At 41.5% G+C, this 14,213-nt stretch overlaps 1 protein-coding gene across 1 annotated transcript in view; it reads right to left on the reverse strand.

The window, feature by feature from the left end:
* The window catches only part of srrm3 (serine/arginine repetitive matrix 3), a 73,712-nt gene that overhangs the window by 58,624 nt on the left and 875 nt on the right, over positions 1-14,213 (reverse strand). The gene's annotated exons all lie outside the window — the stretch shown is intronic.

The following is a 14,213-nucleotide window of genomic DNA, read 5'->3' on the forward strand; positions in this document are numbered from 1 at the left end:
ATGGAACTGCTGACTGCTGGCAGCTGCACAATTAATTCTGAGCTGGATAGAAACATCTGATCCGCTCAAGTTCCAGCAAATACCTCCAAACGCCTTGGATGGCGCTTCATCCTGCAACAAGACAATAATCCCAAACATCCTGCTAAGGCAGCAGCAGAGTTCGTCTAAGCTAAAATATGGAAAACTCTCAAATGGCCAAGTCAGTCACCTAATTCAAATTCAACTGAGCATGCCTTCTATATGCTGAAGAAGAAACTTAAAGGGAAACAAGCAGGAGCTGCAGTAGAGGTTTGGCAGAGCAGCACCAGAGAAGTTACCCAGCACCTGGTGATGTCATCCATCGCCAAGTTCAATCAGTCATTGCGTGTAAGAGGTATGCAACAAAGTACTTAACATGACTGCTTTAATGTACCTGCCACTACTTTCATTGGAGCCTGTCCCAGCGGTCGTTGGGCGACAGGTGGGGTACACCCTGTATAGGTCGCCAGTCCATCACAGGGCCACACAGAGACAAACGAGACAGCCATGTATACTCACACTCACTCCTCTGGTCAATTTCAGAGTCACCAATTAACCTAACATGGATGTTTTTTGGGCGGTGGGAGGAAGCCGGAGTACCGGCAGAGAACCAAGGCATACACAGGGAGAACATGCAAGCATCCACACAGAAAGGATTCGAAGCAGGAACCCTCTGGCTGTGAGGCGACAGTACTAACCACCACTTATTTATTTGGCACCGACTAAAATTGTATTTTATATTCACTTCAGCTTTAGTCTGTCTGACCATCTTGCATGTTAAAAAATATGCTCCCTATACGCTAAAAAGTTGTGATCAAGCCTCCATATGCGATGAACTGGAAGAGAAATATGTTTTTTGTTTGTTTGGTCTGTTTTAATCAACTCCTAAAAAAGTGAAAAGTGACGCATCATGTGGGTTAATGACATTCATTTATTTCTGCTGGAACTAATGACGCTGCATTTTATTCATACTTTGACAGATCTTCAGCTAAAATGTATCTATGCTTCACTTGTTCTTCAGTTTGATAAATCTGGACACAAAACCAATTAAAGAAATGATTAGTTTTGAAAAAATGTCTCTCTAACACAAACATTTAAATTTCTTTTTGATTCTCCTCTCGACTCCTTTGACTCTTGAGTTTTCGCTGATGAGGCCAGCCTCACGTTCTCCCTGCTACGAAACATTAATGAACAACTAAAAGCACTGCAAGGAATCCAAAGACTGAAAAGTCTAAACCGCTGATGTAAGAAGGCAATACAGCCTGTAACCTCCTATTCCTGAGAAAGTCAGTCTTTATTATAACACTTGTTCATTTATTGAGCCAACAGAAATCCTTTTATAGCTACTGGGAGCCCTCAAACAGAAAAGTGTGTCCGTTTTATCAGATTTCTTGATATAAGAGAGCCCCTGTGGGAAAGAGCGACTAACTCAAACGCAACAGCAACGATAGAATGCCCTGCTTTATCCCCATCTTCTTTGCTGCAGCTCCTGCCATATCATGGCTCCCTTCACCTCATAAGGGCGACGCACCAGCCTCAGTGCCTCCGCATCCTCTCGCCTCATACCTTTGCGCCAGCCTTCAACAAACAAACTCATTTATCCTACCAGCAAAGCTCCACAGAGAGAAATAAAACCAAGATATTCACGTTGCAAGAAGCTGTCAACCAGGGTGCATAAATCTCTGGCTCTCTGCCATGTAAATTGCTGCAGCCGGGTGCTGGTGTGTGGCCTCGCAGAGCTCCGAGTATGTGTGTTTCTGTCTTTCTTTCTTGAGCTCCACTCTCTTTGTGTTATTGTTTTCAGAAGGCTAGCTCATTAAGACTCTTTTCATTTGCCTCCTTGTACCCTCTTGAGCCTAATGTATGTAGATTGTGCCTTTTTCTTTAATCTGTACAATGCAATGATTTGTACAACGCAATAGAACTTAAACTCATAACTCATAAAGGGATGATCCAGAAATCGCTAAAAAGGAGTCGCTATTGTACACAATTCTCCTCTTATCAATATCCTTTTAATCAAAGAATGTATTGTTCGAATGGTGATCAGAAAACGACAATAAAACCAGATATCGACCAGGATGGCAGCAAGGAGCTGGAACACAGTGGAAGAGGCTAAACTATACCAATATGCATCAATAAATACTTTGAGCAGGTGGGAATATTAAATGCCGGAGAATATTAAATTCTCTTCCAATTTTGTTCCAATCTTCTCTTATGATTTCAATGTGGCTTTTCAGTTGTGCGTATGATGTATAAAATGTTTTTATTTCTCTCACTTATTCTAAAGCTGACAGAGCTCCTCTGCGAGCACTGAGCCGAAACAACACAATTACCTCCTATATTCATGAGCAGCCGGGAAACAAAGAGCAACAACGGGATAATGATCCACCAACAGAGGCTCCACTCTGAGCAGCACCTGCCCACGTTGAACACAGGTTTGTACAACATGAAACAAGCAGTTTGCTGCTGTAGTCAAAAACATGTCCTACCGTAGGACAGCAAACACATATTTAAATACTGAGGAAAAAGTTGGAAAGCAGCCAATTTATCTTCTCAGGAGAAAATTGACCAAACTTTGCAGAAAAATCCCAACTGTTAGAGAGCTACAATAATAATTTAAAAAAAAAAGGCTGAAGAAAAATCGATATCTGTTTTTAATTTGAATAATTTTGCTAGGCCTTCAGCAGCTTTTAAGCCAGGAGAGATAATCCAAAGAATTAAAAAAGAATCGTGACAAGATTCTGATATTTTCTAAAATTATATAATCTACTTCATAAGCTGGCATATATTGTTTTTCTGTTTTATCTTAAACATGAAGTAGCAATGCACTGAACATATGTTTGCATACAAAAGTAATACAGTGTAGAGCAAAAAGTAATAAACTGCACAATGTACTTCAGACAATATCGCATAAAATTGTACATTACGTGTAGCCTATCTGGCGCTTGGTAAACAAGTCAGAATCTCAGCAAATGGATGCGTCAATTTTCCATTTAGCAGCCCCGATGAAGGGGCCTCTTGTCTGCCTAGGCTTTCATACTGTGAACTGCAAACAATTACTCTGAGAAATTGCTTGTGGTTGCTCGATCAAAGTGGTGAAAAAGGTTTGAAGACATTAATGGAGGTGACAGTACGAGATGTTAAGAGGATGCCCTCTGTTGCCAGCAGTAATATGTTGCTTCAAAACGCCTAATGCACCACTCGGCAGGGAAAAGAAACGCTCATACGTGCTTTACTTTGTTCAGAAATAAAAGAGTGTATGTTACCTCGCTCTGATCCGATCTAAGCTCAGAAACGGGTTTTGGATCTTCCACTCAGAGGGTGTGTTGAGCAGCAGATAAAGGGCTCAATGGGGGCTGCCATGTCGCTGCTCTCCCTCCTTGCATGTCAGCCCAATATCAGGTTTGAATTCACAGTCTGGGACTTTGTCTGGCAGACACTGCCTCATGGACCACCTAAATAATTCACAATCCACTGTCCAAGGCCATTATTTGTAAACCTTCTCTCTCAGAAGAAGGTATCACAACATACAAGCAGTTGAGGGGTGCAGGCGGCCCTGCCGTTTGAGGGGTGCAGCCATGTTGAGCTTTTAGCTTCGACTTTCACCAACTCTAAAAGTGCACAGGAGGAACAAGGGATGTTTGCTGTTCTATTTGCTCAACAAAAAGATTCAGACAGGATCTTGAGGCATTTCCTTACAACATTATGCTATCCACCAATACAATTCTCCTGCTCTGTAGACATCAAATATTGTTATTTGTAGAGAACAAGGCAGCTGCTGATCAGAGGAGAAAAGCTTCGGTATGGAGGCACGTGGCCTTTCCTAATAAAGTCTGAGAGCTAAGGTATCTGAAAAGCCAAAACTTTTGCATGGCCTTGTTTTCTCTTCCTTGTGGAATACAAAAACCTCCAATCATCCATTTTCCATACCTGATCAATCCAATTCAGGGTCACAGAGGCAATACAAATCAAAAACAAAAAAACTAATCCTGCCTGAAATGTTTGCAAAAGAGTTCCTCTCCTCATTATTTGCAACAGCCTTTAAAGATGGGGTACCCAAACGTTTGCATGCCACTGCACCTCAGCACCACCCTGTGTTTCCTGTAGGTTTGTCTTTGCTCCTCCAGTCTTTTCGTGTGTTTTTAAATATTCTTTTTTAAGACAAACAAGTACCGCTGTTACGAATTTAGCATAAATTGAAATTGATTTAAAATCCAGTTCATATCACATGCTCACTTGGCTGCCATGACGACTGTTACTAACTCTCACATATGTGCAGATGTATTTGTTTGTTCCAACATCCTTATTATTCCTAAACCAGTCTTTGTATTCAAATAAATAGGGTCCTGGTGGTGTTAAGAGGCCATTAATCCATGTTACACAGCAATCAATGAATATATTAAAACTCAGCGAGTACTCGGGGCTTTTCTGTTAAATGGGTTATTTATTATTTACAAGAGCCACTTGCTCATGGTCTGACTATGGATGATCACTCGGTCTCACACACACCACGCATGAGGAAAAGATACGAAATACAAACAATCTGTAATAACCACAAAGAGACTGAATGGCTGGCTCACCCCTCCCCCACAACAGCTGTATGGCAGGAAAGATTGAGCCGACGAGCTGCTGTCAACACATAATTCTGACCGCAACATACAAAAAGCAGCGTAACTCAAAACCACGCACAGGTATAGGCTTTACACCCAGGTCAATCTGCTACATGCACACACCAGTGTGCGCCAGCTCTGAGCTGAGGATAAAGGGAACAAGCTGTTAATTCAGCTCTGGCCTGCTGTAAATAGCAGAAAGCTGCGTGACGACTGCAGCAGGGAGAGCTGATATAAATTCCCAGTATGCTCTGCAAAGAAAAGATGGAGAAGGTCAAACCGACATTCATCTTTTCAGCAGAGTTTTTGCTCGCAGCATCACCTTTTCCTGCTTTTATTCCTCTGAGTCCTTGGCCTTTTTTCCAGTCTCTCTGGGATAAATAAAAAGATGCTGCCACGCAGCGCAGCGCAGCTCAGCTCAGCTCAGCTCAGTTCAGCTCAGCACCGATGACATTTTGTCATCTCCAGCTGTTTGTCACTCGTTACAAACACCCAAAATTCAGTTTCTCCGAAGCACTGAAGCAATGTGTTCGTTCAAAGGCTCATGCGAGATCCCAATAAATGCAACTAAGACTGAACGCGATTCAAATAAACCACATACAGCTCAAACTGGGGCTAGTGAAGGATTATCTGGGGTATAGGGTATATCAGTCTCCCCTTGCAAATAGCCTATTCAATGTGTGAGAGGGAGAGGTGAGCTTTTCACCAAACAAGTCATTTATTGAGCCTCTGTCTCATTTCCTCAAGTCATAGCCGCTCCCTGAGTCATCATCTTATCTTAGCCCGATCCTCTTCACAACATCACCCACTCAGGATTATGACAGCTGAAAAAGGACTGCTGAGAGGATCGAGTCTCCCACCCACTCTTATTCTATCTACAACGTCTACCACTGCAGTTGGATTAAGTGAGCCCCCGGAGGAATTCTGAGAAACAAAAACAGTCACCTGCAGTTCCTGCATGGCCGCGTGCAATAAAGCATCATCATCAATGATGCGTTTATTGCGCGTCTATAAATCACTTGTGGTGGTTTGGGTTGGCGTTACTGATTGAAGTGGTCTGTCTTTTATGGGCTTTTAGATAGAGCAAATTGTGTCACTAAAACATATTTGAGCCATCCATTTCTACACTGTCTACATGTTAGAGGTTGAACAGTTGAAATGTCTTTGTATTTAACAATACTGCAAAAATTGTGAGTACTGATCTCCTGAGCCCAAACAATATATACTGTCCTGCTATAGGCTAAAAACTCTTTTTTTCTTTGTATGCAGGCCAAATTAAGTTAATGCACAAATATTCATTTATTGGTCCTCAGGTGGACATGGGGTTTCAGACTCTGTGCTGTCAGCTTTAACCACGAAGGAAGTTTTAGTTTTTTCACCTTAATGGTCATTGTTAGAAATGATTTTATTATTCTAATCCCAAACCTTAATGTAGGTTTTAGTATAATCTTATTTGAAAAAACAATACAAATTACAAGTTAATATTTATTTCTTTAAAAATCTAATTAAATCTACTGTAAAATCCTGATACCAATTAAGTAATGTTCTAGTACTTATTGCAGTTGGGTAAAAATCAAGATCAAGATATCAAGAACATTAAAAAATATATATTTGACAAAAATATATTTAGCTAAAAAATAATAGACTCTGTGCATTGAGCTACTTGATTGTACTAGAATAATGCTAATGAGTTGATTAACGGAATGAACAACACTGCCCATCCTGTACACTACATAAAGGTTAAACAAAGTACTGTTCAGGCAGAGGCTCCTTCAGCTTTGATGCAACAAAGAACAGCACAGCAGGTCATTTCAGCCCACAGCAATTACCCTGTAATAATTTATAATGAAGAATGACTCATGTCTACTTTTTGTTTATTTTTGGTCTACTTATGCTGCCTGGACTTTGTGCTTTAAAATGTTACTTTGGATCTGAACTTTACACATTAACTAAGTGTCCCACTTCAACCAGCTCCTTTCGTATATTGCCAGAAGATAAAAGGGTGAAAAACACTCTAAATAGATCTTTTAGGTGGTCATCTTATACAGCAGCTGGTTAAAAAATGTTGACGCTGCTGACCCAGATCAGTCCCCACGTGAATGTCCTGCACATGCTATTCAGCTATGTTGATTTCAAATAGTTGGAAGCGGAAAGTATGTGAATATGCAGGGTTTCCCACACAAACTCAATACTTGGGTGGGCTTCCCAAGCATATAGACAGCCACTAAACTATATAAGACCAACCACACGCAATTTACTTTTTTACAATTCAGAGTAGTGGAATCAACTGCTGTGAAGCTTCGTGCAGCGCTTTGATTCAGCCCCCCACGACTCCCTGCTTAATGCACATACACCTGAATTAAACGCTGTCACTGCAACGCTCGCTACTGTCACCCAACAAGGATCAGCGACTTTTAGACCTCTTTTTAGAACCTTTCACCACCTTATTATAAAACTGCACCCAGAAAAAAATGTAGCAACCTTTTTAAACAAATCTTAATTACTTTTTGTGATAGACTATCTGTTCCTCGCGGCGCTCCTCTCTGCTTCAACCACACACAGAGAGACCTCGTTTTGCTGCATTACTGGTAAAAATACGGACTTTAATGTGTAATGTAATGTAGTATAGGTGATACTACATCTGCTTTGCTCTCAGCTCCTGCGAGCGGCCATTTTTTTCAACGTAGATGTACAGACGCGCAGTCCCCCATGGTGGAAAGTTGACTCGAACAAGCAAGAGCCAGGAGAGGCCGACAACAACCAACTTCACAACAAAAAAAACGAAGCACCAAACCCACATAAAAAGCAAAGAAGCACAGAAGGAAATCACTGATAACAGCTGCACCGAACTCTCTTCATGATCTTAACACTTAGTTTAACTCCACCACAAAGCAGTTGTTTGTACACTTTGACTTTAAGTCTTTTCCACAACAGAGCAAAACTGAAGGACCAACAACAGTGCTAACACAACTAAGTGCCCCACAGCTCAGATTGCTCCACATATTTATGTGACTGTCTCCAAATGGCAAAAGCCCGCCACAATGTGTAGAAGAGGGAATGAGCAGAGGGACTATAAACAGCAACGGCTGTGCAGTTATGCATGAGTAACTCCTCCAGTCGTACGCTATCAGTCTGTTCCGTGAAAATAACTGGTCTGCATCCGGGAGTATGTAATAGAGTTATTTATTTTGTATGTTTTTTGTTATTTTTTTAAAAAGCATATTAAACACGTCACCGGGTTTATATTCAATTGTATTCTTACTCAGTGATAATAAATATTTTTTGTTAGATATACCTTTTTATTTTGACCAATTTTTTTATTTTCTATGTATTTTCTCTTTTATTTGATATCATGCATTGTCTATAGGGCAAATCTAAACTGCCAGACAAGTCATGTGATACAGTCATACAAAATACTTTGCTGATTGTCTTTATAACGCATATTAAGTTCTGTTGGGTCATTTTAAGGCATGTCGTTGCTGAAATGTTGTTTCCAAAAGCCAAAGTTGCTCTTTCAGTGTTGCTTAGTGATAGCTAACTTCCAGCTCAACGGTAACACTCTGGACTGTCTTGTGGATGCCGGAGCCGCTCTTTCTTTCACCGTATCTGCTTTGAGTCCTTACTCCCAGAGCAGCAAACCAAGGGTAGGGAGGACTGTTCATGTCCACTGTGAAATGAAACGCAGCTTCTGGGTTGCTCCTGCCTTGGTGGCTACTACATAATTTAGAAACTGAGTTATCACTTTAAGTCCTCACGTGACAGCAGCTCCAGCAGCTTCCTATAGTTCACTTATGCAGGTACTCCATGTACTGACACTGAAAATATCATTTTGATTGATCCATTATCACAACTGTCCAGCAAAATTCTCAAATATAGAGAAAATAAATCAGTTGAATAAATGTTGGGATGTCTGGATAGATGGATGGATGAATTGTCTTGTTTCTGTATCTGGTTCGTGTTTAGGAGGACGAGTATGTGTGTGGGTGTTAATTCTTTGGAGTCAGCACAGCAGATGGTTTTGTGTGGCGGGTGTGCTGGACCCAGCAGCTGCTGTCACTGCACCTCTCTCCATTCTTCTCACTATCACACCCATCTCAATACACACTCACATAAACACACAAACGGCTCTTGAAAAGTACACCTGGATCACCTGATGAAACTGGACTCTGATCCGCTCGATTATTCAACAGCTGATCAGGAGCACCCACTGATGTCCTGTAAGTTCGACCACCACCCGTCTTTCACTCTGTCAGTTCCACAGTGATTTCTGCACCCACGTCACTGGCACATCAACACTTTGTTGCACGACGCCGATCGTGGCAAAATGCCCACTGACCAACACCGACTGCGGGAATGAAACTTAACCATTTTAAAGAACCAATCTTTGTTGCACCCTCCACATCTTTCTCTTCACCTCCCCTCCAAGTAGAAACTTCAAAGCCTCTCTGCAGAGAAAGAGGATCCCTGGGGCTATTCTACAACAAACACGGGCGCACATACAAAGCCCAGAGATGGCTAACAAGCAGTCAGACCATGCCGTTTGAGTATTCACTGCGTGAAGCTTCAAAAGGGCCCGACTCGAAATGAGCCCGGCCCTTTTTCTTGACTGTTTTGACTTCAATGACGCCGTTTCATCTGACTGTTGTATCACACACACACTGACAGACACACCAGTGCCACACATGGTTGCTACAACTGATCGAAATCACTCCTGTGCAACAGTACGCACTGACTAATATTCAGTTATGTAATAATACATCAGAGGAAACTAATGAATAAAACATTCTCTTATTTAATATGTTTCAATCAGCAAAGAATAAAGTGCATTAGAAAGATACCTTCCCCCATCTTGACTAACATGAGCTCGGTTAAATTATTCAGATTATAGCTTGATCTAAATTTTATCTAATGTTTTTCTGCTTCTTGATGAGGGAGAATCTGGGGCTCAGCTTCCTTTGATCAGGAGACGAAGCGGGCATTCTCTTGATCTTCCCAAGTTGTTTAAATGCTTCTCAAAGATGAGAAACCAAAATAAAACCTGAAGTTACATTCCAGAGGCGCAGCTTTTAAATCCAAACCACCTCTAAATGTCAAGGGGGGATCTCAAGGAGGACGTGAGAGGGAATGATGTCAACCAATGACTCGCGATGTTTACAGAAGGCCAAATTTGAATGCATAAACACCAAAGGTATGATGTCTTACAAGGAGTTGTATCTAGATGTAAACAGGCTCTGTGTATTTGGCAGTATACACTCTAATCATGAGTCTTGTTTGGGATAGATTCTCCTACACTGCTTCTAAACTGCTGATCAAATTAAGGTGGGATTCTTTTTTTTGTAATTAAAATTTTATTGATATTTCTTTTTTAAGAAAGCATATTGTACACACAAGAATAACATAACAAAAAGGAACCATGGGAGTTCTATAAAACTAAATATTTTCATTCTGAGGAGGAAAAGCAAAAGCAATCTTTAACCAAAATCTTTACAGAAAATCTGGTCTCTTATGTACCACAAAGTACAGCCAAATCATCCAGTCATCATTAAACTTATCTTGTTGGTTTTTCATTGCATAGGTAATCCTTTCCATTTTAAACACTTCATACACCACATCTAGCCATTCATCCAGACTAGGTGGGTCTCTCTGAAGCCATTTTCTTGTTATGGCCTTCTTAGCCGCCACCAGCAAAACCGTCAGCAGGTATTTCACCACTTTACCACAGTCCAGTTCCTCAAGATCACATAAGTACATGGTTTTAAAGTCCAGGTTGATTTCCATGCGTAGCGCCTCCTGCAGGTCACCATGGACACCTTGCCAGAAGGGAGCCATGGAGGGACAGTCCCAAAAATGTGGTAATGATCTGCACGATCACAACCACAGCATCTCCAACAGTTTGTTTGTGTGGAGAAACTAGCTTTCTGGGCCGGTGTGCAAAAGTGTGCCGGTGTGTAGGTGGCTTGGAAATTTGTGTTTTTGTAGAGGACTTTCCAGCTCCTGGGGAAAGACGTCGCATCAATGGTGGCACATGTCTCTCCAAAATTCCAATATACGCCAATTCATAGACAACGATGTCAGTTTATCCCAAAAAAGTAGCGGAAACATGGACTCATCTGACTACAGAAGACGTCTCCACTGTCTTTCTGTTCATCAGAGATGAGTTTGTGTTCCGAGCTGGGGATTCCTCCTCGTGCAACACAATTTCAGGTAACATTTCTGCTTGCAGCGGTGGACTGTGTTCACTGAGAAAACTGATCACAGTAAGAGGTGAGCCACGACCCATCCCAGTTTGGAACATAGTGCTGAAAATCATTTCCTTTGTTCTTGTTCATGTTAAAACAACGGTTCAAAATGAATGAAAAAATTACAGCTTTAAGTCTTTGTTGCATGATGAAAAAGAAAGATCAACTTCTCCAGAGTTTTGCCTTTGTAGTCATCTTTAACTTTTTAAAATTCAAAAGTAACCTTCCTAACATTTGTCTAAAATACCCTCCAGAAACAGTGCGTGCAATAGGCTGCATAATAATCCTGACCCAAACGGTGGTGATAGGAGAACAGTTTTACTATAGTTAATCTTGGCATCTTCACCATCTTCCTGGGCATTCAGAGTGTGATTTGGATTTCAGAATGAGTCATACTCTATGGTTACACAAGCCTGCTCCCATAGCTGATGTGGATGTGCGAGCTACCTCACAGGGAAGCAGAACGGAGTGAAAATAACTCTGTCTCCCACAGAGAGTTGTATTGGAATCACACTAAACACAAGAAACTACACATGACACATACGCTTTACTGAAACACTGTGAAAAATCAGATAAAAGACAGAGATCAGGAAGTGCGTATCGTTGTTTGCATAGCTGCCCTCTTGGAGGAAAGATTAAAAATGGATGTGCTTTAACACGAGAAGAGCGGCGGGCTGCTTTTTCTGCCTGAGCGCTGCGACGCAGGTCGAGTTGTAGGTTGGGGGGTTTGCTTATGAGGAGGATTGAGCTCAGGTACCCCTAATGGAAGACAGGAAGGGGCTGCGGCCTGCCTACAGGTGTGCTTCTGCAGGTTCCTGAGATGACAAACAATACAACACAAGCAGAGATGCCTGAAATCCTTCAGAATAATCATTCACAACTCACTAAATAGCAGTGATTGTTTTCAACCTGTGATGTTTGCTTTGGTCTCATTGTTATTAATGAACAGATCTACATTTAATTTCTGTAAGTCATACTAACCACTATGAGATGCGAGTTTGTAATGTGCTTCCTTCTTTATACAAAAAATTGTTTCAAAGTTAATCCCATGCTTATCTGGAATTCAGCAGTTGTAGGTTACTCCTCCACTGCAGCTGAGCAATGAAGCACAGAAAGAAAACTAATTTTGAGAAATATTCAAAGACTGATACCACTGAAGTATCTGGAATTTGTTTTTACACTGAATGGAAACTGGGTTTTGTACCTCTGGGGGAAAGGTATAAAAGTGCGGATGTGAGAAACTAATGAAAGATCTGACAATGCAGATTTGTTTCTGTTGTTAAAAAAAAAACCTCCTCTAACCAGTTTAATGTCTAATATTATGCAGTATAGTGCAAATTTCAGAGCTGTGTGGAGTAGTTTCATTAGGTTTGTGCATCCTTGTAATTACACTAAAGAGAAAAACCAGCGGGAATTCAATTTGTCGCCACTAATATATATATATATATATATTTTTGCTTTGGTCACCCAACTGTTCAATATAATTTACAGCTAGTCATTAATGTGTCATTCATGAACACAATATGACCAATTAATGAGGAAAGCAGAGTGGTGTGAGTGGTGGGGGAAAAAAACAGAAATCTCACTTGTCTACGTAGAGATTCTGTTATTGAATTTATCACTTTTAAATCTTTTGGGAGTATTGAAATGTCATGAGACAAACTGCTTAAAAAAGGCTTTTAATCCACCATGTGCACGTGATGCAGCAGGTATATTGGACTAGCTACAAATAATCCAGATTTGAGACATAAACAAACTGACCAGACAAGACCTGCCAGCTGAAGTGCTGTTTCAATGACAATCAGAAAGTAATGTTTCAGGCAGATATTCCTGTTTCTTTTTAAATAAATGCTAAACGGCACAGCTTTCTCTGAATATGCACAGACACGCCTGCTGCGCTCTAAAACCGCAGCATCTCTTTAAAAATAAACACATTATCAGACAACATCGTGAGACGATGTGTGGTGTTTCTGCTTTTACACTTGGCAACCACCCTTAGATCCTTGCTCTGCTGCCGGCTCAGCTGCCCCCCTCCTCTCTCTCTGCTCCCTCCCATCCTCAGGGCTTCGCCCTTCAGGAGAGCTGAAGAAAGAGGAATTAGGGCAGGAGGAGGAGCACTGTGTTTGTGTGTCTGCCGGCGGGACGAGAGAGGAGAAGGGCACAGGGAGGTGTCCGCCGGCGGTGGCTGCATGTGGCGAGGAGGAACAGAGAGGAGAACCGCTGGGATGTTGGTGGTGTGATTTGGGAGGAGGGTTATCACGGCTCATCTTGGAACAACGTGCATGTAGAGCAGGCAAAACGGAAGACGCTTTGAGGAAAAGGAGCGTCTGGGAGATAGACAGCCGAGGAAGATAGAGCGAGCGTGACTGGCATTTCTCTCGTACCTCTATCAGCAACCACATCCTAATGCAAGCTAATCCCTCTATCAGCCTCTTACCTCACCTCAGCCCATCTCGCCAATGGCAGGGCTGTGACAAAATGGAAGGCTGCTTTCAAATATGCACTCGATACTTTGGTTTGGCTGGGCCAGCACAGTAGTGCTGAGTATCAGGTCAGCGCTGCCACTCACACAGCTCCTGCTGACTTTCCCTTTTCAGCCGAGCAGCAAACTGGGCAAAGATTACTGAACTATGGGATGTTCATAAAGATTAGGCTAAACAATAATATGCCACATCGCAACGTAATGTGCAGCAGCACGATGCACTGTGAATTAGGGCGGCAGCGAATGATTATTCTCGCAGTTATTAATTTGTTTATAAGCTGTCAGAAGGCACAGGAAAGTGTCCGGAGTATTTTTAAGAATCCGTTGCCTCAGATAGCTTTTTTTTGTGCCACAGACAAAAAAAATCTGAAAACACTGAGATGACGATGACACAAATCAGAAAAACCGGCAAGTCCTCACCTTTATGGAACAAGTCTTGAACAAAAACATCTGACAATTTATGATAATAGTGACTGATTTATACATGGTCAGTCAACTAAAGGATTTACTGACGAATCACTTCCCAGTGTAATAATCCGTGGATAAGGGAAACGGGCACAGCAACAGTGCATCTGTCTCTTTGCCATCGCTGCAGGGATTTCCGATGCATTATGCCACATTACCACTATAATATCCAAATACAATTCCAGCTCCTGCTGGCAGAGCTGTCTTGTTATTTGTTACTTTATACAGTGGAACTTAACATCCCTTTTTGAAGAGGTGCAGGAACCATCACAACCAATATGTTACATTTACTGTTAATCTAAAAGATCTATGGTCATGGTCATAGTTTTTTTTCTTCTTCTATTAATATAACAATATCCTTTAATCAACACTTCCCCCATGCAGTTATCTGCATGACCA

Source organism: Odontesthes bonariensis, chromosome 16 (assembly GCF_027942865.1).
Source record: "Odontesthes bonariensis isolate fOdoBon6 chromosome 16, fOdoBon6.hap1, whole genome shotgun sequence".
NCBI classification, from domain to species: domain Eukaryota; kingdom Metazoa; phylum Chordata; class Actinopteri; order Atheriniformes; family Atherinopsidae; genus Odontesthes; species Odontesthes bonariensis.